A 26,055-nucleotide genomic window follows, 5' to 3' on the forward strand; every position below is an offset into this window, starting at 1 on the left:
AAGATGTTGGGCAGTCCTAACCCCTATAAGAGGTTAACACGTTGTAAGGTATTTATGGGGTATATATTTATAGTTTTCCCCTAAGTTTGTATGCTATGCTATTAAGAGCAATCAATAAACACTAGACAGACAATAAACTGGCATGTAACTGCCATTCACTAAGATGAAAAACTTTTTGCCATGCCTCTAACATCTGTTGAGCTTAACAAATTCAGATGCTATATCAAAGTCGCTTGTATTGTTATTTGAAGTGAGTTTCTTGTACACAGCATGTGGTTTGATAATATAGGTTATTAAATTCAATTTTCCAATCTCTGACTTTTAGTTGGTATATTTAGCACATTTATATTTAACATAATTATTGATTTATTAGAGCTTAAGTGAGGCATTTTGGTTTTTATATTTGTTTCATTTGTTCTTCATTTCTTTGTTTTTACTTTTTCCATTTTCCTGTGGGCTCTTTGTACCTTCTTCTTTACATTTCATTTTGATTTACCTTTATTATTTCTGAGTATATCTCTCTGTAAAGATGTTTTAGTAGTTGCTCTATGTATTACTGTATCTATATACTTGAGTAAAGTGTAGAAAACTTATATCCCTTTAGGCCCCTTTACATTTCCCCCCATTAATATAATCTTAAACATTTCTTGTACATACTCAAGAACCACATCAGATGTTATAATTTTTACTTCCACAGTCAAACATAATTTAGAAAACTCATGAGTTTATTGCATTTACCTGGATTTTCACTTTGTGATTTCATCCTTTTTGATGGTTTAAAATTCCTTCCTTTATCATTTCCTTTCCATCTCAAGAACTTCCTCTAGCTGTTTTTTTAGGGTATCTTGTTTAAGTCTCTTATCACAGACCTGAGGTGAAATTGCATGAATTTTATTGATTAACTCATAGGCTTATTATAATTTTGAAAATCAGTTTTATTTGACCATCAATAAACAATCATTTACCACTTTGTTTCCAGACAAGGCAAGTGTCACAGAGACTAAACAAAACATTGGCACCTTGAATTGTTCCCATTCTCTTCTGAGTAGCCAAGCTTCTTTTAAAAGCTCTTCGGGGAAAATGATATATTTAGAAGTAGGTAAGAAGTCAATGTCTTTTAACTTTCGGGAGCAATTTTATTATATAGAGAATTGGGATGTCTCTCTTTAACAGATATGAATGCTTTGTGAAAGGACATCCTTCTTTGTCACTGCTTTCATTGTTTCTACTTAAAGTTTTTCATTTCCAGGACTGTTACCATGAATAATCAAAGTCCTTTGAATTGCTGTATTATTATAACCCCCATAATATATTAATACTTCTGTGATTTCAAAAAAGTCACAAGAGCATCACTGAGATTCCTATTGCCACCAATTCAGCATGTCCCAACTTGACTGAACTTGCATTTTTATCTCTTAATCTTTTACAATAGATTATTTGGACTTTACTTTTAAGTTATATAACTTTTAAGGTATATTTTAAAAAATGGTGAAGCTACTAACTGGCCTTTGGTCATATTCTTCTTAAATTCCATTCTTAATTTTTCTGATATTTAATTAATCTCTGACATGATCTACAGGTTACATATAAATCATTTATCTTTGAAATAAAGACTTAGGAATGAGCAAAAGCAATTAATCTTGACTAAGGTTATATCATTGTTCTCCCCTCCTGTTCATGATAGACATCTTGCCTGGATCCCAGAAAGTAAATTGCTGGGTTTAAAGGTGTCTCAAATTTCCACATTTTTAAAACTTAGATCTTCCTATAAAAAAGCACTTCATTTTATGATATTAGGATTTTGTCTATTATTCTAGACCATCTCTTATAAAAATTGACACATGAAATGTTGTTTTGTTAGTTTTTATTATAAATGATCATACCTTTTCTTTAATTTTGCTTAGACTTGTTCAGAAATACAGAGATGATTCATACTTATTCAAGGCCACATTTAAAAATCTGTAGACAAGTACAGTGAAAATCCCTGACAAAAATTTTCAATTAAACACAACTACAAGGACATAGGGTCCTTTTTATCTAACATAGTTATTTTGCTTTATTTAATTTTATTTCACATAATTTTATATTTAAAGGCTGTAATATTTCTCATTTGATCAGTTCTTAGTTCCATGACCTTGGTTTTATGGTTTAACATTATCAATTACAAGGATCACCTAGAATATTCCATAGTATTCTTCTAATTCAATGGGAAACATGAACTGAACATTATCCCTGGATTTTTCAAGTAGATTTTTTAAAAGTATCTCATGTTTTAAAAGTCAATCAAATATAGAAATGTAGTAGTAAAAAAGATAATACTATTAAACTGCATTTTAACAATGAGCTATATATCATGAAAAGGGAAGCTTCAAAATTACTCAACGTTAACAAATTAAGAGTATTTTTCCTGTCAGTGGATGGAAATTTTGAAATTCTTAGAGAAATTTTATTATATACAGAATAAATTTAAGTAACAGTATTTTACCAGAATTTGTTTGTTAGCTTTCTAATTGCAAGATCTCTGGCCTTTAAAGAGTTGAAAGCCCTGATACATTGAACATATGACTTATTAGAAGGTACACATAGAAAAAACTCTAAGCATAGGACATGTCCAGTGTTTTTCTAAAGGTGGCATATCTCCCTCTTGCACTGCGATGACTGAAACTGATAACACACATGTAATTTTCCTTTCTAATTTGGATTTATAAGCAAAGGGTTTCTCCTGTTTTCCAGCAGAGATATTGCAAAGTAACAAGCATGATGATATTTTCCTTACACAGCCCCAGATAAAAACTCAAGACCATATTATAAATTTATTTTATTTCCCTTTTTAAAATATTCTATCAGTAGTGGCTTTATTCTGTCATGCTCTCCAATTGATATATTTTAATTCCATTCTTTCAACTGATATATTAATCAAGTAAGAAAATAGCAAATGCCCTAGGTTTGTCCCTTAGTTTGGTTTATAGAACTTTCAATACTCCCTACCCACATATCCCTTCTCTAACACAATGGCCAAACATAAAATTTGGCTATACACTTACTGATAGTCCAAACAAATGGGAAACTAAATGCTAGACAATACTCATTAAATAACTTTCTTTTTTCAGAAATTTCTCATTGTCATTGAGGAACATTTTCTAATGTTGCTTTTTGGTAATGCCTTTGGAAATAATTTTGTATCAAGTCCAAAATTGATTTTCTTACTACCATCCCTTGTGCTAATCAAAGAAAGTCAAGCTCTCACCACTAGATGTGATTCCTATAAAGTGATTCTGTGAGGATCTATACTTATGTTCAGTTATGCACCTCAGTCAAGGAGTATGCCTTACAATAAGAGTGCATGGGAGGAATCCTCAGCACCTTTACACAACCTTCTCTAAATATAATTTCTAAGTTTTTGATAAGCCCTGGAGTGCAGACAACTTGAGTGTGTATTTTCTGACAAGTATTGCAAGTGCTTTTTTTTCTTTGTAAGTTATGATAGAATCATGTACTCTATAAAGAAAAGAAGTGTATAGGAGATTTGACATCTTTATATAAAATCTAAAAATTTGTGGAAAGTTAGAAATACTGAAGTTAAGAAACTTATACTGAAGTATATAACATATAAAGGTGTTTTCTGGGTTCAGACTTTGGCAAATAATTGGCAGAAGGTTTACTTTCTTTGAAATTCCAATTAAAATATTCATAAGTACTGAGGAAAAATAAATAAAAATTTGTATGAAGTTACTGTGGCCGAGTTCAAAAAGGGTGTTGCTTGTGTTCTCCTCTAGGATTTTGATGGAATCTTGTCTCACATTGAGATCTTTCATCCATTTTGAGTTTATCTTTGTGTATGGTGAAAGAGAGTGGTCCAGTTTCATTCTTCTGCATGTGGATGTCCAATTTTCCCAGCACCATTTATTGAAGAGGCTGTCTTTCTTCCAGTGGATAGTCTTTCCTCCTTTATCGAATATTAGTTGACCATAAAGTTAAGGGTCCGCTTCTGGGTTCTCTATTCTGTTCCATTGATCTATGTGTCTGTTTTTGTGCCAGGACCACACTGTCTTGATGACCACAGCTTTGTAGTACAACCTGAAATCTGGCATTGTGATGCCCCCAGATATGGTTTTCTTTTTAAATATTCCCTTGGCTATTCGGGGTCTTTTCTGATTCCACACAAATCTTAAAATAATTTGTTCTAACTCTCTGAAGAATGTCCATGGTATTTTAATAGGGATTGCATTAAACGTGTAAATTGCCCTGGGTAACATTGACATTTTCACAATATTAATTCTTCCAATCCATGAGCATGGAATATTTTTCCATCTCTTTGTGTCTTCCTCAATTTCTTTCAGAAGCATTCTATAGTTTTTAGGGTATAGATCCTTTACCTCTTTGGTTAGGTTTATTCCTAGGTATCTTGTGCTTTTGGGTGCAATTGTAAATGGGACTGACTCCATAATTTCTCTTTCTTCAGTCTCATTGTTAGTGTATAGAAATGCCACTGACTTCTGGGCATTGATTTTGTATCCTGCCACACTGCCAAATTGCTGTATGAGTTCTAGCAAATTTGGGGTGGAGTCTTTTGGGTTTTCTATGTAGAGTATCATGTCATCGGCGAAGAGGGAGAGTTTGACTACTTCTTTGCCAATTTGAATGCCTTTAATGTCTTTTTGTTGTCTGATTGCTGAGGCTAGGACTTCCAGTACTATGTTGAATAGCAGTGGTGAGAGTGGATATCCCTGTCTTGTTCCTGATCTTAGGGGAAAGGCTCCCAGTGCTTCCCCATTGAAAATGATATTTGCTGTCGGCTTTTCCTAGATGGCTTTTAAGATGTTGAGGAATGTTCCCTCTATCCCTACACTCTGAAGAGTTTTGATCAGGAATGGATGCTGTATTTTGTCAAATGCTTTCTCTGCATCTAATGAGAGGATCATACTCTCATTAGAAATGACAAATACCCACCATTTGCTTCAATGTGATGGAACTGGAGGGTATTATGTTGAGTGAAATGAGTCAATCAGAGAAGGACAAACATTATATGTCTTCATTCATTTGGGGAATAAAAATAATAGTGAAAGGGAATAAAAGGGAAGGGAGAAGAAATGGGTAGGAAATATCAGAAAGGGAGACAGAACATAAAGACTCCTAACGCTGGGAAATGAACTAGGGGTGGTGGAAGGGGAGGAGGGTGGGGGGTGGGAATGAATGGGTGACGAGCACTGAGGGGGGCACTTGACGGGATGAGCACTGGGTGTTATTCTGTATGTTGGCAAATTGAACACCAATAAAAATAAATTTATTATTAAAAATAAAATAAAAAAATAAAAAGAAAGAAAATGAAGCCCTGAAAGGGTTAAACTGTTTCTATGATATATGGAAATTTCTTTAATGTCCTTCACAATAAATTCAATTACTTTTCAAAGAAAAAAAAATTGGTATGGCACTGGCAACTAAGAAAAATAAAGAGTACTCTTGACAAAGGAAAGTAGGAGTGTAATTTTAATGTCAATTCAAGTAGTATTTAAGGCAAAAGAAAGGGTATATGAAACAAGAATTATTTTATATTAATAAATAGAGTAATCCTAATTGAAGAAGAATGGTGTCCAACCTTTATGCCGTAAATAGCAGAGTAGTGGTCATTGGGGCACTGTTTTCAATCTTTGTCAGATGAAGTACATAAAAAATCAGATAAGCCTTGTTTTAAAAAATTCAGAGAAAGAATTTGAATGAAAGAAAACAGACATGCATATGTTTGACTCTTAAATAGATAAAGGATGATATATGAAGATCCTATTATCTTTGCATGGTTAGAGTACAGAGAGAAATAAAGGTAGATTCCCTAGAAGTTAAAAGACCTTAATGGAGGCTTTATTTGAATATATGGATACTTAACAGGCAAATAGACATTTGAGGAACTTTTGCACTGAACTATATAGGATGAATAGGAGAAGACAGAGGCTGAAAGGAAAATCAAAAGGATTCTATTGCAATTGTGCTTTAATGAATGATGAAGGCTGATATTGGGTTACAGAAGATAAAAAATATTGCAAACGGAATCAATGATAGATTGCCACGGAGTACGTGAGACTAGGAGGCAAAGTTTTATAAATCACTGGTAAATTTAAATGTGATTTTGGTTTGTAATTAGGAGTCTATTTTTATTATAATCAGTTCGGACCAACTTCAGTTCTGATTCACCTGCAGATCTGTCTTCCCTCAGATCCTGAAACATCTATGTCTGATTACTTTATCTTGTTAGAAATTATGCAGGAATGGGAAGTTAATTTGGCCAGTGAATTCTTCAGGGTCTCATTCCTTTAACTGCCAGAAAACCACATTACACAAGATGAAAAGCATTTTGTATATGATAACTTACCACAGCTGTTTTCCCCCAATTATCCCCAAGATACAGACTGACAAAGATGGAGTTCGCTTGCAAATAATTTGTGAGTTTACTGTGAGAGGGAGTTGAAAGTAATTTTAAAGCACATGATTATTTGCTAACTCTATATTTAATTGTTTGAGGAACCATCAGATTATTTTTCAAAGTGGTGACACCATTTTACATGCCCACCAGCAATGTATGAAGCTTCTGACCGATGTACCACATTTTTGCCAATACTGGTTATCATCTGACTTTTTGATGATAGTCATTCTAGTGAGTGTGATGTATCTCTTTGTGATTTTGATTTATATTTCCCTGATGACTAATGATGTCAAAAAATGTTTTCATGTGTTTAGTTGCCATTCTGTATGTATTTTTTGGGAAAAACATCTACTCATATCCTTTGCCCTTTTTTTGATTTGGCTGTTAGTGAGTTATAAGAGTTATTTATGTAGTTTAGACTCAAGCCTCTTATCAGAGATATGATTTGAAAATATTTTCTCGCATTCCATGGGTTGTGTTTTCATTTTCTTGATTGAGGCCTTATGAAGCATTCCACTACTAGGTATATACCCCAAATAAATGAAAATATATGTCCACACAAAAACTCTGCACAAATGTCTATAGAAGCATTCATTATTCAGGGGATATCTGGGTGGCGCAGCGGTTTGGTGCCTGCCTTTGGCCCAGGGCGCGATCCTGGAGACCCGGAATCGAATCCCACATCAGGCCCCTGGTGCATGGAGCCTGCTTCTCCCTCTGCCTATGTCTCTGCCTCTCTCTCTCTCTCTGTGACTATCATAAATAAAATTAAAAAAAAGAAGCATTATTCATAAGAGCCCAAAGTTGGGAATAACCCCAAAGTCCACCGGATGAATATAAACAAAATGTGGTATGTTAGACCATGGAATATTATGTGTAAAGTATTAAGATATGCTACAACATGGTTAAACCATGAAAACAAAAGACCACATAGTATATGTTGCCACTTTGATGAAATATCCAGAAAAGGAAAATTTATAGAGACTGAAATTTGAATGGTGATTTCTTAGGGATGGAGGATAAGAGGATGATAGCTAAAGGGCATGGGGCTTCTTTTTGAGGTTAGGAAATGTTCTAAAATTGACCGTGGTAGTGATTGTACATATCTGTGAATGTGCTGAAAACCACTGAATTACAACATTTAAGTGGATCAATTGCATAGTATATAAACTGTATCTCAATTAAGATGTTATTAAAAGAAATCCCCACATAATAAGATTGAAGTTATCATGATCCTGGGTTTACCTATGCTTATGTGGCTGGAAATCACTAAATAATTTGTTCTTACTTAGTTCTGAATTTATATACCTGTAGGTATTTGTACATAAAACTGCTAAACTGAGTGACTCTATGACAATTGCATTCAAACTTCTGGTTTTCAGTGTAGCCAGTCAGGAGCACAGCCCACTCACAGCCCGAGTTTCTAACTTTCTTGGCCTTATGGAAGCTCTGAAAAAACTATTCAAATGTTTAAAGGTCTCCAGAATAATTATACTTAGGCACATTTTTACATGTAATTTATTACATCAGAAAATGATTTAAAAAAAAGAAAATTATTTTTTTCTAACACAGGCACAGAAAAATACAGCCTTTACACTTGTTTCTCTTATAAAAATAAGTTTCCACTGCCTGAAAAAAATAGGCAATATATGCAAAAATACGGAATCAAGTTTGGATTCAGCAAAGAAAGTGATTTCAATCATGTGAATCTTTGGTTCTGCTTTCATAATAGTGTTTAATATGAAAAATAAGAATTAAAATAGTATCTCATACCACATACTTCTGTTTAGAACAAAGACATAAATACCTTCGGGACATTGACAAAAATCATGTTTTCACCCAAGCAATTTTCAAATTAAAAAAGGAAATTGACACATAAACATTTTCCTTATCTGGCTCATGGAAACCCTGAAAACCATCCATGGACTTTCTCGAGTTAACAGCTTTTTAAGAGAGAAAAAGTCCTAGTTTCTGACCAAGGAATACTTTCTAACTTCTAGGATCAATGCTTCTTAAATAAGACTTATTTACTATAATCTACTAAGACCCAGTTAAGCATTAACATGCCCGTCTTCCTCTCAATAAACCTTCCCTCTGCCCCAAGAATAGCTCATCATTGTTTATTTCTGTTTGAGTATTTCCTAGATGCATTGCACATATAAATAATGATAAGTGATTGTTCTGGTCTCCCCTTATGTGTTCTCCTAACATATAGGAAAACAGCTATCTCCAATACATGATAGAGTAATTAAGAAAATGCACTTAACTCCATAATCTTTCTATAAGCACCATATCCCCTTAAACCACGAGTACATCTCCAAGTAGGACCTTTTTTTTTTTTCCATTTCACAGATATGAGTCTCATCCAGAATAAAGAAAAATGAAATTAAATAGTTTAGATAAGAAGTCAGAGAATAACTGTCAAGAAAAGAAGAAGGAAAAATATAATAAGACAAGCATAGAGAACAAAGCTAAAGAGGACAGAAATGAATATGCCATGTGTTTCTCTGTGAGAGTTACTGTATTATCCACTTTATTTTTCCATTTTGTACGGAGAAATCATAATGTGAGAGCTTTTAATAAAACTGACTGAATTTGACCCTTAATTATTCTATAATACCTGAAGAATGACAGGATTGAAATAATTTTGAATGGAATTTAGGAAATAGAAAATTTTTAATATTATAATTAAAAAGTTTGAAACTATTAAATTGAGGAATCATCTAGCTATGCATGTTTTGGTATTTAATTTATGTTTTCAAGTTTCGTCCCCACAAAAGTAATCTAAGATACAATTGGAGAAAGATTAAATATATTAGAGCTTGACAGAAAAGGATCCTTCTGGGAAACAGCAGGTGTTTTATTTTGTTTCACTTTTTTTATTTGACTTCGGTCTTCAGAGTTACTGAATTTGAACACTTAGATATTCAGAACAAGCAGTCAGCTTCTTTTTAAATAGGTTTATGGATGGCCTCTAAAATAAATGCACATGAACACAAATGATTAAATGATCTAGAAAAAAGCCATTTTTTAAGTAAGATTTTATTTATTTTTCATGAGAGACACAGAGAAAGAGTCAGAGACACAGGCAGAGGGAGAAGCAGGCTCCACACAGGGAGCCCAGTGTGGGACTTGATCCTGTCCTGGGGTCACGCTCTGAGCCAAAAGCAGAGGCTCAACCCCTGAGCCACCCAGAAGTCCCTAGAAAAACCCATTGAAGGGAAAATATGTTATTTGGTACTTATTCAACAAAGAAGGAGGTATTCACATACTCTGACATCAAATGCATGTTTAAAATATTGGAAAACTAAAGGAAATTTTTAAAATAAGTTTCCTCATAAGCCTGCCACCATAATCTAACATAATCCTTTCTTTTGACTTATTTCTCAATATTAATCATATGTAAATTCATTTTATGTCATTATAATTATATGTGCTTGTATGGATGGGTCCTTAGCTAGCTTTTTTCCAACAAGTCCGTTATTACATGAATATTTTTATTCTAATTTCCTACCTTCGTATTTATATTCCTTGAAACTTCATAAAATGACTTTGAATGGAAGCGTTTACTTTATAATTTAGCGTACAATTTCCTTGTTAAAAGATATCCAATTATTATCCTATTACAAAAAATTCTTTAAGACCATATTCAGACGCAAGGAATATGCTTTCTTTTTTTTTTTTTTAATTTTTATTTATTTATGATAGTCAGAGAGAGAGAGAGAGAGAGGCAGAGACACAGGCAGAGGGAGAAGCAGGCTCCATGCACCGGGAGCCCGACGTGGGATTCGATCCCGGGTCTCCAGGATCGCGCCCTGGGCCAAAGGCAGGCGCCAAACCGCTGCGCCACCCAGGGATCCCGGAATATGCTTTCTTAATAATTAAAATTCATTTGCCTCTAAGCATGTTTCAGACATTCTGACGCTGGTATTAGGAGCTACAACTGGGATTATTTTACATGATGGGATTATTTTATGTGATGTTATTATTGGGAAAGAGAAAGTGAGCCACTCAGAGGACCCTAGCAAAGAAAGGATTGTGGATCCTTGAACTCTCACCTGGATTTACATGTTCAGCTTTCATATCAGACATATGGTTAAAAATGATAGAATTGGTTGGTTAAAAGTGATAGAATTCAATCCAAACTGAGTTTAAAAAGTGATATTTAATTGTTTCTCCTATTGGGAGCAAGAATCTAAACATATATATATATTCAAGACTAGTTATTACTCTCTCCTGTTCCCAGAGTGCTTTTTGTTGTTTTGTTGTTTTGTTGTTTCCCCGCTCATGGTTTGCCCTGTCCTCGGGCAACAAGTAGTTGTGTTTTCATTGTCTCATTCATTCCTAGACCTCTAACTATAGCACAAATTCTCCTTGAATCACAGGCCCACTGTAAAAATGTCAGCAAGCTAACTCTGGTCAAAACATAAGGACTGACAGTGGTAGGTAGGCTGTTTCCAGAAGTAAATCGCTAGACCAGAGATTAGATGTTGGAGAAGCAAAGATAGTGAATGCACACCTTCTGGTCCTTTACGCATTCTGTTTTGCTTCCAGTGCATTCCTCACACAGTTTTTCAAATGAAGGGACTAATAATTGGATTCTCTTCTTCAAAGTTCTTCATTCAGTAGATCACGTTTCTTCATTTAATAAATCATTTCTATTCAACGGATCATTTTCCAAGCTCTTAGACAGGAATCTACTAACCATCCTATTAAGAACTCTAGCAATAACTACAGCCTCACTTTCAGCAGCTCCTTCCCCTATATCCTACATTAACGCCACAGGTGTCACAGGGCTCATTGCCCTGCCCTGCTCTTTCCACCAATCACATCGTACTTCCCTCCTAAACTTCTAAGTAAAGCGGGTGTTCTCACCACACTCTATGCATCCTGGGGCAGCGGGACAGGTGAGGTGAGCATTCTGTGAAATTACTGACCAGAGAGCGCTACCCTTTTTCTCTGTCATTAGTGAATGTATAACCACAAGGTAAAAAATTCAGCTCTTCCAAGGATTCAGAAGGAACTGTCTGCTGTCCATTAGAATCACTGGACTGCGGCTCCATTGCTTTAGCCTTCCAGCCTCCTTTGCTTCCATTAGCTTTTGAACCTAGTCTGATCTCAGTCTTTCTATTTTTGCAATTGCCTGTCCCTTATTTGAGCATTTCTATTACATTAGCCTGGCATTTGACTCAGGTCAAATCACAAATTGTACCTCTGCTCTGTGAAATGAGTGTGCTTTCCCAAAACTTCTATTTAGATTTTAATATGGTGGATGATAGCACTTAAATGCTCCAATAGGTTCTTAAATCTCTGAATCAAAATATTTATCTTAAAAATATCAGATTGTTCCTTTAAAGTCAAGTCTTTATCATCAAAGTAATAAATGCTTATCAATTCATACCATATTATTGGGAAAAAAATGAATGAACTACAGAGACTTGTCACAGGCACCTGTTTATATGATATATGAGTGAAATAAGCTTTTTCCAACAAGCTGAAAGTACTTATTCTGTATTTTATTTTATTTTTATTATTATTCTGTATTTTCATTGATGAGTATATTTGTATTCATTTTCTGTCTACAGAGGTGGAAAATTTTTTACATATCATCTGTAACTGTGAAATGCTTTATAAGTAATGTTTTTCTTACCATAATACTTTATATTCCTCTTAGATTAATTTTTATTGAATACAATCCTATTGTAACAGAAAAAAATAAGCCTTTTTGGAAAAAAATTCCCTAATTTGTCAAAATCTATGACTGTATGAATAATTTTGCATATTGATTAGGTTATTATTGGTTTGCATTATTGGTTATTTTTTTCAAATTTCGATTTATTTAAGTTTTAATTTTGAAATCAAAATAGTTGTATCAATTTAGTGAATATTTAAAATGATACACCATTAAATTTTTATAATTCTATAAGTTATTTCTCTCACTGAAATGTGAACTTTAAAATCAATTCTGGGGATGCCTGGGTGGCTTAGTGGCTTGGCGCCAGCCTTCAGCCCAGGGCATGATCCTGGAGACCCAGTATCGAGTCCCACATCAGGCTCCCTGCATGGAGCCTGCTTCTCCCTCTGCCTGTGTCTCTGCCTCTCTCTCTGTATCTCTTATGAATAAATTAATATTTAAAAAAATAAAATCAATTCTGATGCCATTAGTCACACTTTTTATACCATAAGAGGTATCTGACATCAAGTCTTTATGATGTGTATATATTATGAAAATTATTTACATACTATATATGGTGATACATAAATCATAAAGCACTTTTATAGTCAAGATATATATGTATCCATTGAAATTGAAATCAGGGATTTACACAGTCATAAAATGAGATAGTGTTAGAGTTGGGAAATCAGTTTATATCTCCAAATTCTTAGTCGAGCCTTCTTTCCATACTGAATGTTGCTTTTCAATCATCAGAAATAATCAAAGGAATCTGTGTTCTTTAGCAAGTAGGCATTTTAAATACCATTTGTTATTCTCTGTTGTGTTTCACTTTACCTCTAAATATCTGTGGCTATGAACTGAACAAACTGAAACTACCTACTTCCAGTTGAAATTCAAACCTTGGCATAATCTAAAACAAAATGATTCTGAAAATCCATAAGCACTCATACTTTAAATTGCCTCTTATTCTGACTGTTACTCTCTTCTTTCAGACACACAAACACACATTTACTCACACATTACATGCACACATATACACTATGACTATAAGAACTAATCTTGTTAGTATATTCACTTATTTTTATTTTTTTAAGATTGATATATTTATGAGAGAGAGAGAGAGAGAGCAAAGGGGAGGGCAGAAGGTGAGAGACAGAGAGAATCCCAAGCAGACACTCAGCATGGAGCTGAGATGGGGCTTGATCCCATTACCTGAACCAAAATCAAGAGTTGGACACTTAACCTCCCGAGCCACCCAGGCACCCCCTTGTATATTTTAAAGGAATTCCTTATGTCCTTAAGCTCTCATTTAAAATATTTTCTTTGTGGAGGCACCTGGGTGGCTCAGCGATTGAGTATTTGCCTTCAGCTCAGGATGTGATCCTGGAGTCCAAGGATTAAGTCCCACATGGGCTCCCCATAGGGAGTCTGTTTCTCCCTTTGCCTGTGTCTCTGCCTCTCTCTCTCTGTGTCAGTCATGAATAAATAAATAAAATCTTCAAAAATAAATAAATAAACAAATATTTTCGCTGTTTTAATGACTTCACCAACTGTGTGGCTTTGCAGCAATTCATTGATTATAGTGACAATAATCATGACTGGCAGGTATAACAAAAATAATGAAAATGACTCAGTTGTGATTCTTACAGAGTAAAATATAAGGACCATTTTTCGATAGGGCAAAATAATTTGTCGATTTAATTATTATATTAACTCCCATCGTTTTTTATAACCTAGTTATCTTTCTAGGTAAGATTAATTAAAGCAGTTGCATATACTTTAATATAACATCCACTTTTGCCAAGTTGTGGTTTTACTTAATTCTATAGATGATTAGAAGGTAGAATATTTTAACATCGCAGACTCAAATAATTAAAACAATTACTAGTTTTAAAATATTTTATTGATTATGATATCATTTCATCTAGATGTAAAAACCTTTAATCTCATGGAATTAAATTACATATTTCATAAGAGGATTAATTTTAGAACCAAATATGACAAGAAGGGAAATCTATTTTAGTATATAGCCACATTTACATATAGAGTGATTTGGGAAACTGATTTCCTAAAATTATTCCAATACTCTTTAAAGAATTCAATTTTTCTGCTTTGAATATTCAGCATCAGGCATAACTGATCATGTGTTTTTGGTTGTAATCTTAATCTTATTCTTTCTTATTGCATTGCATATACATATTTAGATTGGTAATCTGTGTTTTTCTTGGAATCTAAGTAACAAGCTGAAAATTTTACCAATGGAAAAATGTAACTGGGCCTTTGTCATAAGAGGGGTATAGGATTCCATTTTAGGAAGCAGATTCACTTATGTTATGGACTGATTTTACCTTGAAATAAAATATTCTCTAGAGCCACTAATAACTTTGTTTAGATATGTTTGTGCACAGAAAATATCAAGTGCTTCTTTATGAAAGAGTGAAGAAAGAAAGAAAGAAAGACAAAGCTTTGCTAGCCTAATCCTTCATTATTTTTTTTTCATGTTTAGAGTATGATGAAAATAGCAGAAATGTAAAATTAGAACTGTAATATGGGTTTATGGTAGAAGTTGGAAAGTGTCTTTTATACATGCTTGCCAAACTGTTCAGGTGAGGCTGATTTGTATTGATACTTGATGCCAAAACAGGAAATCACAGAGCAACCCAAGGGATCACTAAGTTAAAACTTAACTGGAAGAGCTATAGATTTATGCTTATGAATGATAATTACTGCTTTGGGTGCATTTTGTTCACATATGTGTAGTTGATTGTGATAATAGATACTGGACATCAGGCACTTTTCTCAATCTAACATATCTAACAAGTGATTCAGAGGGGTTGTACTAATCTTTGATAATATCTAACATGGATTGAACTGCTAATCCAATGACTAGAAACAACTTGGACCCTTCACTAACATTCTTTAAAACAAAGTCAGAAAATCTGTGTCCTTCTTCAGACATTTGTGAACTGGAGAGAAGTTATTACATGAACACACAGAGAATATTCATTGCGTATCAATCTTAATCAATGACTAATCAATAAAAAATAAGATATAATTAGATTGGAAAGTGTAAAAAACAAAAGATTTGCAAATAGCTAAAATGATTTGTGGAGAGTTTCTGCTGCCTCATATATACACTTTTGGAAATATTACATTCCCTTACTAAATATGCACTTTTCTCTATACAACTAGGACAATACAATATAGCATTTATTTCTTCATGTAATTTGTTTTCAATGATTATTTATCTGGTTTCTACTATGTAGAACCTAGACATTTATGTCACAGTATTCAGTTGTGCAGGGTAATAAGGCCAACTATTTTTGTGGCTTTGTTTAAAACAATGAAATTTTCTTTTTAAAAAAAAACATTTTATTTATTTATTCATGAGACACACACAGAGAGGCAGAGACACAGGCAGAGGGAGAAGCAGGCTCCATGCAGGGAGCCCGATGTGGAACTCGATTTCGGGACCCTGAAATTATGCCCTGAGCTAAAGGCAACTGCTCAACCGCTGAGTCACCTAGGTGTCCCCAATGAAAATTTCTAATGGGGATCATGAAGACCTCCATCTTTATAGCAATGAACATGTTAGGAATGCCAAGACACACTTCTCCAATAGGCATCTGAATAAGTGCCAGTATTTAAATGGTCAGCCAATCTTCTCAAAGTCACCAAAACAAAATATTTCAACTCCAAGTGTGATGTACCACCACTTGCTTCCTGCCAGAGTTATATCCTACTGTATAGACACTAGCTGATTGTTTTATAGGGAGTCATAGACAGAGAGGTGGGGGCACCAAGAGAGAGGACCCAACCCCAAGTGGACCATACTTGGTCATCTCACAACGGAGGGAGGCAGCTCACAGGCATATATTTAAAATAACTAGAAAATTAAGACTAAGAAAGCATTTGTTGCATCACTTTGAACAAATGTAGACTGAAGGAAAAAATAAAAGTCAAATTCCTACTCAGTGGTAAAATGTGAAGCAAGATTTATTCACATCTGATTGAGTCACATTTTTTTCTTCTGGAGAAAAATTTTTAAAAAGAACAGAGAAAAAATGCCAGAGCTAATTTTCCAGAACTCCACATGTGATGGGAAAACAATACTTTTAGTCTATATAAAATAAAGCAGAAAAATAGGGGAAGAAGAAAAACAGGTAATTCTCTTAAGTGTAGTATATTAAGTTTTCTTTAAATCTTCAGTAATTCTTTTTAGAAAAACAAAATATTTGCCCAATCTTATACATTCTACTGATTGCTAATTTTTGCATTCAAGAATCTGGTTTACAATAAATAATAGGCTGTCATAAGAACCTAAAATCAGATTATCAGAATGAATTTTGTTATTTTATATTAGGAAAATAGGTTTATGTTGTATTTATTTGGCATGTGGACACAAAGAAAGCTATGGGAAAATTAAAGAAGTAATAATGCTAAAGAATAATCAGGAAAAAGAAAAAAAGCTGGTAAAATAATAAGATTCAGGTCGTTGCCTAAATGTAAGTAGAAATCAGTGTGGTATATGGTATATTCACTGAGGAAATTCTCAAAAAACTTAAACTGTTTAATACTTCCTGGAAAATGGAAGTGAACCTTCATCAAAAATACATTAGAACTTCAGTGAAGACCAAAAAGCAAAGAATACTAAGAGATTTTACTAATAGAGTAGGTTATAGAGGTCACTATTAAGTCTTATTTTAATGAAAGGTAATCTCAGCAAGAAAGTAAAATGTGCAAAGAAGTGAATGTCTGAGATTGTAATGGAAAAAGAAGCTTTATTTGCATAATGATTGCCATCTCTCCTATCTGCTGCGTTCACATCAAAAGAGCAAAACTCATCATTTAACTATAATGAGGGACATTTCAAACATGCCAATTTAGTCAGTATTTAAATTTCTTTTTCAGATAGCAAGTCCGCTTGTCATAAACTACTATTTGCCAAGAAGATTTTGAAGATATAGTGACTTTTTAGATGCTAAATCAGTTGATGTATACAAGTGGAAAATAAATTATACAGGAAGTGATATGCAATAAACATTTCTTTCTCAGAAGAAAATGCACTCCATATGTGTACGCACGTCCTCTCATTCAGTGATGTTTGTAAGTGCAAGGCACAGAAACCGAATGTCTATCAGTAGATGTCTGTATCCACAGAAGGAAATTCTATGTTGGTATTTTTTTAATAGGGTATTTTCTACATTTACTAATGTGAAAAGAGACCCACAGGACAATGCTAAATGAGCACGTAAGTTATAGAACTGTTAAATATCTTGCTATTTAAATAAAAAGTTTCAGAAGGTAGATAGATGACACGATGATAATGATGGGTCGGTGGGTAGATGGATGGACAGACAAACGGAGTTAGTGTTTGAAGTCAGGGAGATGCTGATTTTGATTATGCATAGAAAGTATGAGGGAGCAGGATTCACTCAAATATTACTAGTGGCTTCCACAGAGGAAGTAATGCTAAAGAGGGATTGTATGGAATTGGAGGATTTAACTATTCCTATTACATATTTTAGAGCAGCTTTTTTCTATATATTATATACAAATTTTATAATATGAAAAACAAATAAAATTAAACTAAGAAGCTTTACAATGTCTATGAATACTGTTAAACCTGTAGTCATAGTTAATGCTGATCTAATAAATATACATTTTCAGACTCCATTTTGTTCTGCACTTACAAAGCAGAAATTTCACAAAAGTAAATGCCATAATAAGAATATGTGGAATAGCAATCATTTTTTCTTAAAATCAGGTTTTCAGAATACCAATATCAAAATCTTCTGGGATGTTTATTAAAATTGCAGACACTGGGCCCACCCCATACCTAATGAAGCAAAACTAGGAAACAAGGTTTTTGAAATCTTTAAATTAAAAAATATTTCTCAAAGTTATTTCTGATGAAAAAAGCCTGAAAAAATGGCTATAGAAAATATAAAAATATAAAGATGTGTCATGAGGAGAGACTTCTATTTTAAGCAAGGATGTAAATGGTTGGATATCGTCATGATGCCTGCGGTAAGTTTTGCCAGGCTGTGTTGCATAACAGAAAACCTCTTCAAAACCATGTGACTTGTACCAATGAACATTAATTTCTCACTCAAGCTAAATATGGTGGTGGGTCAGCTATAGCTCTACCCCAAGCTGCCACTTTGGCTCTACAATTCCTCTCTCTGTAGGACCAGGGTGAAGAAGAAACCTATCTCTGGATGTACTCTTATAAGGAGAGATAGGAAATGCAGGGAATCAAGACAACCAGCTCAAATAAACTTCAAGTTCTGTTTGGGAATAGCATTTGTCATGCTCACCTACATTCCAATAGCCAAAGAATATCCTACGGCCAGATCCAACTATAGGGCAAGGGAATGAGACATTTTTCTAAGTCATATTCAAAGGGAAAGAACATGAAATTATCTCACAGTGATAGAGCAGTGAGTTGTGAAAAATAACGCAGCCTACCATACAAGGAATGGTTGGAGGAAGGTAGTCTGGAAATTACTTTATGAAAAATAATTTCCTACATAAAATGCTCATCAACAACATAACATCATGAGGTTTAGATTATATAGAATTTAAGTTACATGAAGCTTCTTTTTTTATTTACTTTTATTTCATTTTAAATTATCTGCCTACCTTCCTACCTTTTTTCCTTCCATGCAACTTTCTATAACTCTGTTGATTTAATTCAAGTGCATTGGCCTAAATGTTTCTATAAGATTACCAATTTCAAATACGTGGTGCTTGCTTAGCATTATATGTGTATGTAGGGGTGTATATTCTTCAAAAACCTAGTCTAAAATAAGTGAAGACAGCACTTCTGAGTTCAAACTTTTGTTGCACAATGCTCCCTGTGAAACTTAGGACAATCAATTTCTTTTGTCTATGTCTTTCTCTATAAAGTAGATATGGTTCTGTAATCCCTACTCGAAAGTGCTACGAGGGTTAAATGAATAAATATAAATTATTTGTAACAATAATGTTTGGCATACGATAGACTAAAAAATGTGTAAATGCTTATTACCATCACATTGTTGTTACAGGTGAAGAAAACTTTTTTCAGAGTAGTCATATAACAAACCTTGAAAGATTTTTTTTAATTTTATTATTTTTATTTATTCATGAGAGACACAGAGAGAGAGAGGGAGAGGCAGAGACACAGGCAGAGGGAGAAGCAGGCTCCCTGCAGGGAGCCCGATGCGGGACTCAATCCCAAGACCCCGGGGTCACGCCCTGAGCCCAAGGCAGACGCTCAACCCCTGAGCCACCCAGGCATCCCAATCCAAAATAAATTAAAATCCATACCAGTTATGTTTCTAAAAGAAAATTCAGTACATAACAAAGATTAATCCCAAATCAATATAGGCTTAAATATATAAGATTTTTAATCTTTGGAAGCTTGCACATGAACTTTGAATAACATCAAATTATTATAATATTTAGCTTTGAGTCATTTATTTTTATCCTAAATGTCTTTCATTTCTGAAATTCCAGTGTACATCATTCCACTAATACTCATGCTTATAGGAATATTCCTTCTAGCGAGGCCATGTATATAGGGGAGATTTTTTTTCAATGTAACTTAACAACTGTTTATTGGACATCTGGTAATTGCTGGCCTTTTGCTATCTTTTTCAGTTCTACTGACACTTTCATCAAATACACATTATTTGATGGTAAAAAATAGTATGTGAATTTCACCATTTGCCTTTTGGAGTTTTGATTTTCATGTTGCTGACCGACTTCACATTTAAAGTTTATACATGTGAACTAATCTGTCTCTTTCTCATGTTTTAAGCCATCTTCACATCCTAATGGCCAAATGTATTGCAGATTTTTCAACAGACATGGAAATAGAATAATAGCTTCATTTAGTTGAATTTAAAAATAGATCCCAGGTACCTGCATGTCGTAACTGTTGAACCTGTTAGGTAGAATTATGTTGCTCCCCTGCACCAAGAAGCGTCTCATCAGTCCACTCAATCTTATATTATTCCATGCCAGTTTTTGGAGTGTGGTCCCAGTGTCCTGTAAATGCATTTTCCAGAACTATAAAAATCCACAATATATGGTCTCTGCTAATGAATCAACATAATTATGTTTCCATGGTAACCAAGCTTCCAGAGCAAACCACTGTCCATTGCATGATGTGAGAATGAGTGAAAGAAAGTGTTTGAGACTTAAATAAAGGCACGTTTTCAAATGGTTAGGTTTTTTTTTTTTTCATGGCTGTATAGATGATTTGCAACTTTATTACAGGCAGAGATTTTATCAAATATTTCAGTAAAATACCATCTCAATCCGAATGGGAAATTAGAAATCTGAGGGATTGGGTTTATAAAAAAGTCAAAGATCTCATGGATGAGAAAACTGACCATAACTCAACTTCTATTTCTTTTTATTGTCCCCTGCTCTTCTTCTTCGCACCTCTAGTTTTGTTAGTATGGCAATCATGGGGAAATATTTCAGAGTGCCCCATTTTTTTTCAAGGCAAGTGTAAGAGTTTTCTATTTATATATTCTTGTCATCTATTTTATGAAAGCCAGATTTTAGCTGGAAATGCACACAGAATCAAAGTGTTTGACATTAATGGATTTCTTAAGTTATATTATGATAATATCTAGTCATGTTCTATGACGATTGGAATTTTTTGCTTACATGAATGTTCAAGTAGATAAATGCCTTAAATGTTCATAATATAAACTGAGGGTTGCTGGAGGGGAGGTGGTCAGGGGATGAGGTAACTGGATGATGGACACTCAGGCGGGCACATGATGTGATGAGCACCAGGTATTGTAAGCAACTGGTGAATTATTGAACTCTACATCTGAAACTAATGATATACAATATATTGGCTAATTGAATTTAAATTTTAAAAATAATATAAATAAATAAATATCCATAAAATCTGGTGTTCATCCCCATTCTCTCCTCCAGCCAAGCTTAGAAAAAGAAGTTGGAATACGAAGAAGAACAAAATACAATATTTTTGGCTAACTGAACACCGGGCTGCAGAGTTGGTTCTGGAACTCTCTTGATTGAATCACTTCCAGTCTTGGGTTTCAGCAAATCTGTTTTACCAAAGACCAAATATTAATAGATGTATTGAGTGAAATCATTACTAATGTGAATATACAGCAAAATTCTTTGTAGGGATAGTTTGCAGATTAATACTAAAGTATCCAATCAATTCCTATGCATTCCATTTTCCTCATTCCGTTATGCAATTAAATTGAGGAGCAAGCACCCTTAACATTCAGATAGCAATGCTTCATATTGAACAACACAGTGTGGAATTGGGCTTTTTGGGGAGACCTGCATGATTATTTTAAATTTCATTAGATTTTGGCTTTAAGTCAGCAAGAGTCCTTTCATTATTGTTCCAGTTATTTTCCATGTCCCCAAATGAGTCATTTTCAAAGTGCTTTTAGGCATCAGATTAGCAACCACTATGGTTTTATTCCAATAAATTCTTCCTAATTTCTACACCTATCAAGTGTCGTAGGAGTTTGAAATCTCACTGTTTCAGAAGGTCTTGTAAGAACTATTCTTCCTTCAACTTCTGCATCTTTGGATCACCCACACACAGCTTAATTGGTGATTTTATTATAGAGGAGCTATCTACTAGAAATGATTTCATTTCGGTTTCTTTTCCCCTCTTCTTTCAAAGTGACCAGTAATATTTAAAAGTATGGTTGCTATATCAGCCAGTGTCTTGGGCATACTCCAGTGACAGTATTGGAAGAGCTGCCATAGCTGACCCTTAAAAAAAATGTAATGTGATTATAAGAAATAAACCTCTGTGGTTTTAAGTTACTCAGATATGGGCAATTTCATTACTGCAGGATAACCTGGCCTCACTGATCTAAATACTTCAATTGTTAGGCAATTTTGGGGGGGGTCGGATCCTCTTGTATAAAGGATATATACATATACCATGTGTACCTATGTATGTACATAATAGATTTCAAATAAATATTTGTTGAATGAATGAAATGACACATTAACAAATGGATATACGCATATTTCATCCTTCTATTTACCATTTTTGTGCCTCAAAAATCATAGTTCTAGAAGGAACACTTGTTGCATGAACAAAGGAAAAGTTGGGCAAATATTTACATACAAATTACATTCAAGAGGGAATGTATATTAATAATTCTGAAATTTTGTCCAAATTTAGAATAAGAAAAATATTTTTTTTAAGATTTTATTTATTTATTCATGAGAGACACACACACACACAGAGGCAGAGACACAGGCAGAGGGAGAAGCAGGCTCCTCGCAGGTAGCCTGACGTGGGACTCGATCCCCAGTCTCCAGGATCTCCTGGGCCAAAGGTGGCACTAAACCAGTGAGCCACCTGGGCTGCCCAAGAAAAAGAATTTTAACACATTCAGCTATCTGTAAAACTTTATTACATTGGGTTAGATACATGTAATTTATAAAAAATATATTTTCAAAACTCCTACTTTGGTGATCAAGAGAATTATTGTAATGGCTGATTCCTTAAGATCTTCCTGTTAAAGAAAACATCTAGCATTCATTTGATCTAATTTTGATGACATTTTCTAAAAACCCAGTGCTTTTTATTCAGCAGTGTGTTTAGCAGTGCCATACCATAATTCATTTAATTTTTGAAGCATATGATTGATATTTCATTACTAATTATAACTTCCAGCTTCTGTTTCGACGCAAGATTTCCATTTACATTAAAAGTCTCAAATTTGAATTGCCAAACAATGATGAGGTTGAAGGAAAATTATCTGATTTTATAACTTAGAGTTGGAAATTACTTAAGATGCATTCTGTGTAAAGCCAGTATCCTTGACATGGCAATTTATAATTTAATATTTTCACTGACACAAACCATTGACCCAAGGATTTTCTTTTCTTGTAGAAAGAGGGGCATCTCTCTTCAGAATAGCCTATTTTGTTGTTTCCATGGAGCTCTCACGTTCAAGGTACCAAATAAATATCAAAAAAGAAGAATTTAAGAGCATCTTTGGCATACAGTACAAACAATTTCATTAATATTGTCTTCTTTCATTTTTGATGGATTTGGGATAAAGGGCTTTTTGAAATACCTAATATCTACTGAATTCCTGGCTTAAAACTTAATAAATGCAGAACAATGTGCTGTCTACTGAATTTTCTCATTCACACTAGAGAACTCTAATTTAGAAAGGTAACAGTGACCACATGGAAAGTAATTTGATTAAACATAGTGAGATAAGTACTGGAGTGCACAATTCTGTCCAGTAATAATTTGTTAACAGTCTTTAACAACACAAAATATGCAATTTGATTCAATAAAAAGCCCGTTAAGGGAAATTATTCCCTACATCTAATTAATTCGTGTATAATTATCCTCTTGCTTTTCCTTAGATTCTTTAAATGATTATATTATCAGGGTGAGGGAAGTATCAGGTTGTGAGAGTAAATATCACAGGATGTGCTCTGATATCTGTAGTTATCTTTGGGTTCTCCTATCTGCATAGTAAGGAAGAATGACAAACCCTAACATTGACTAAACTGATGGCACTCAATCTCTTCTCTTCTGTCAATGACTTATCGTGAAGAATCAAGAATATAAGCTACGTGTAAGCATTTTGCAGTATTTTTTGAACCACACACAGGCAGTTACATGCTTAAAGTTCTTTTATTTCTATAACCAGAATCTACTACCTATATATAAAATATGAATTTGAGGAGCATTTTAATTGCTGTACTTCAAGGGTAATACTACTTTCTTAGGAATAAAAAGAACCATATAGTCACCTCTTTCCATGCATAAAAAGTGTTATACATAAGTAATGAATATTAATGAAAAGACTGACTGTGACCATGTTGTATTATGAAGTCAGTGAAATTCCTGTCTTAAATGGTGACATTCTGTTTTCTAGACAGCTTTAAAAATCCACTTGATCTCTTCATACTTAAAGCTCCAGAATATCGTAAATTTAACTTTCCAAACTTAATCAAAAGCAAACTTTATTAGATATTAAATCATTCTTTGAATTGGATTTCAATAGTTATGTATCAAAAATAACCCGAAACTGTCAGTCTAAATACTATGTGGCATACCTTTCAGAAGATTTTCTTATAAATCCAAAACAAAAGAAAGTGTTTCCTACATTGTCTATTTTGCTATTCAGGTATAAAAATATAACCATACTTCATTAACCTTGGTTTATTCATGGGAATAACAATATAATATTTTTCTGACTTTTATGGAACATCATGCTGAGAAAGAACAATTGGAGTAAATTATTCGGTATCAGTTTTTGAATCATAATGAATGGCATTGATTTAAATGATATTGTGCATTTTAGATAACTTAAGCACTTTTCCTGCAGTGTATTATTATTTTTTTGTAGGAATATAATTTTTTTCTGAATAGTATTTCTTCCTTTTACTGCAAATAAAAAAGTATGGATAAGTAATCTTAATATTTTGAAAAGTATCAGTGACCGAATCACCTTAAGTAGCACAGAACAGAACTTTCATGTAATGTGATCAATTGTTCAGAGTATTGTCACGCACACACATTCACAAGCACGCACATGTGTATATATTGTTGTCCACACATTTAGTTTATATACCTTGTTTTTACTTGTCTTTTCACTTATCATATCTTTTTAATTATGGATTTCAATTGTGACTTAAAATTAATCCATATCTGTATCTGTTTGTTGTATTACATTGCAGAGAAGTAAACAATTCATTAGTCTCTCATGAATAAATAAATAAATAAATCTTTAAAAAATAAATATATTAGTAAGCTCAGTAAAGATATGTTTAAATAAATCAGAAAGCTAGCAACAATAAATATTTAATGCTATCTAATATACATACTTAAATTTCCCCAATTGTTTCAAAGATGTCTTTTTTACTGTTGTTTTGTTCAAATCCGGATTTGAAAAGCATACTCATTATATATTTTTGGTATGCTACTTAGTTCTCTTTTATTTTCCTGCAGTGCCTCACCATTTAGTTTTCTGATTCTTGATTTTTTGGAGTAAAAAAAAAAATCAGAATTCCTATATTTTGGATTTGGCTGATTACTATAGTTTCTACTATAATAATTAAAGAATCTACTAAATATCACATTCTTTCAGCAATCTTCTCATGGGATTTGATTTTTTCTAAGAAGGTTTGTGCACTTTTCTTCAGTACTGACAACCTTGTAGACAGATATTGATTGTCAAAAAGCAAAACAAACCAATCCTAAAACTATTAAGTATAAATTTAACAGAAGATGAACAAAACCTTGCAAAGAAAGTTAACATGGAAATTTTAAAATGAATAAAAATTAAGAGATCAATTTTATGCATGGAAATACCCAACATTTTAAAAAAATCAAGACCCTGTGACTTGTGGGAACTTAGTGAACAGTGTTCATTCCATTGAACTTCCTGAGTGTATGAGATAGTTTTTTTAAATTTTTTATTATTAACAATAATACATTGTGCAGATGACAAAACATACTCTACACAAATAACTGCCTATTTTACTTTCTTACATAATTCTTCTTTCTGGTAAAAATTCTACTTATATTCTTTCCCCACACAGAATTTGGTAGGTTGATTCTAAAATTTATATGGACTAAAGAGCAACTAATAGATAAGATGATTTTGAAGAAGAGAAAAAGAGTTTTATTCTAACAGTGAAATCAAAGCTATAATAATTTAACATGCGGTATTTGATAAGTAGACAAATGGATAATTATATAAACCTGAGTCATGGACATCCACATGTATGGAACAATGGGAAAATAATAAATGATTTTGCAGAATTTTCTATATATGATGAGATTCTAGAAGTTAAAACCTTTGAAATTTATAAATACTTCTACCCTTAACTTAGAATTTTGTACTTAAATGAAAAAGAAAGTAAAATTGTACAAAAATTACATGAGGATTTACAAATGAACCATGACATAAAGCGCATG

The 26,055-nt window shown here is 33.3% G+C and overlaps 2 long non-coding RNA genes across 5 annotated transcripts in view; one reads left to right on the forward strand and one right to left on the reverse strand.

Annotated features, from left to right (window-relative positions):
- LOC112652243 (uncharacterized) overlaps positions 1–23,205 on the forward strand; it is an 85,903-nt gene extending 62,698 nt beyond the window's left edge. For 2 of the 3 annotated variants that reach the window (XR_003131303.2, XR_007401658.1), the window contains exon 4: positions 23,002–23,205. This is a non-coding gene — a long non-coding RNA (uncharacterized LOC112652243). Of the gene's footprint in view, positions 1–17,003; positions 17,123–23,001 lie in introns of those variants that run through there. The other variant, XR_004809976.2, reaches the window with a different exon arrangement.
- LOC112652242 (uncharacterized) overlaps positions 1–26,055 on the reverse strand; it is an 87,779-nt gene that overhangs the window by 24,637 nt on the left and 37,087 nt on the right. For both annotated transcript variants that reach the window (XR_003131302.2, XR_007401657.1), the window contains exons 2-3: positions 20,004–20,129; positions 739–869 (exon numbers count right to left, since the gene is read on the reverse strand). This is a non-coding gene — a long non-coding RNA (uncharacterized LOC112652242). The remainder of the gene's footprint in view (positions 1–738; positions 870–20,003; positions 20,130–26,055) is intronic.

The sequence above is a fragment of the Canis lupus genome, chromosome 13 (genome assembly GCF_003254725.2).
Source record: "Canis lupus dingo isolate Sandy chromosome 13, ASM325472v2, whole genome shotgun sequence".
Classification (NCBI taxonomy): Eukaryota; Metazoa; Chordata; class Mammalia; order Carnivora; family Canidae; genus Canis; species Canis lupus.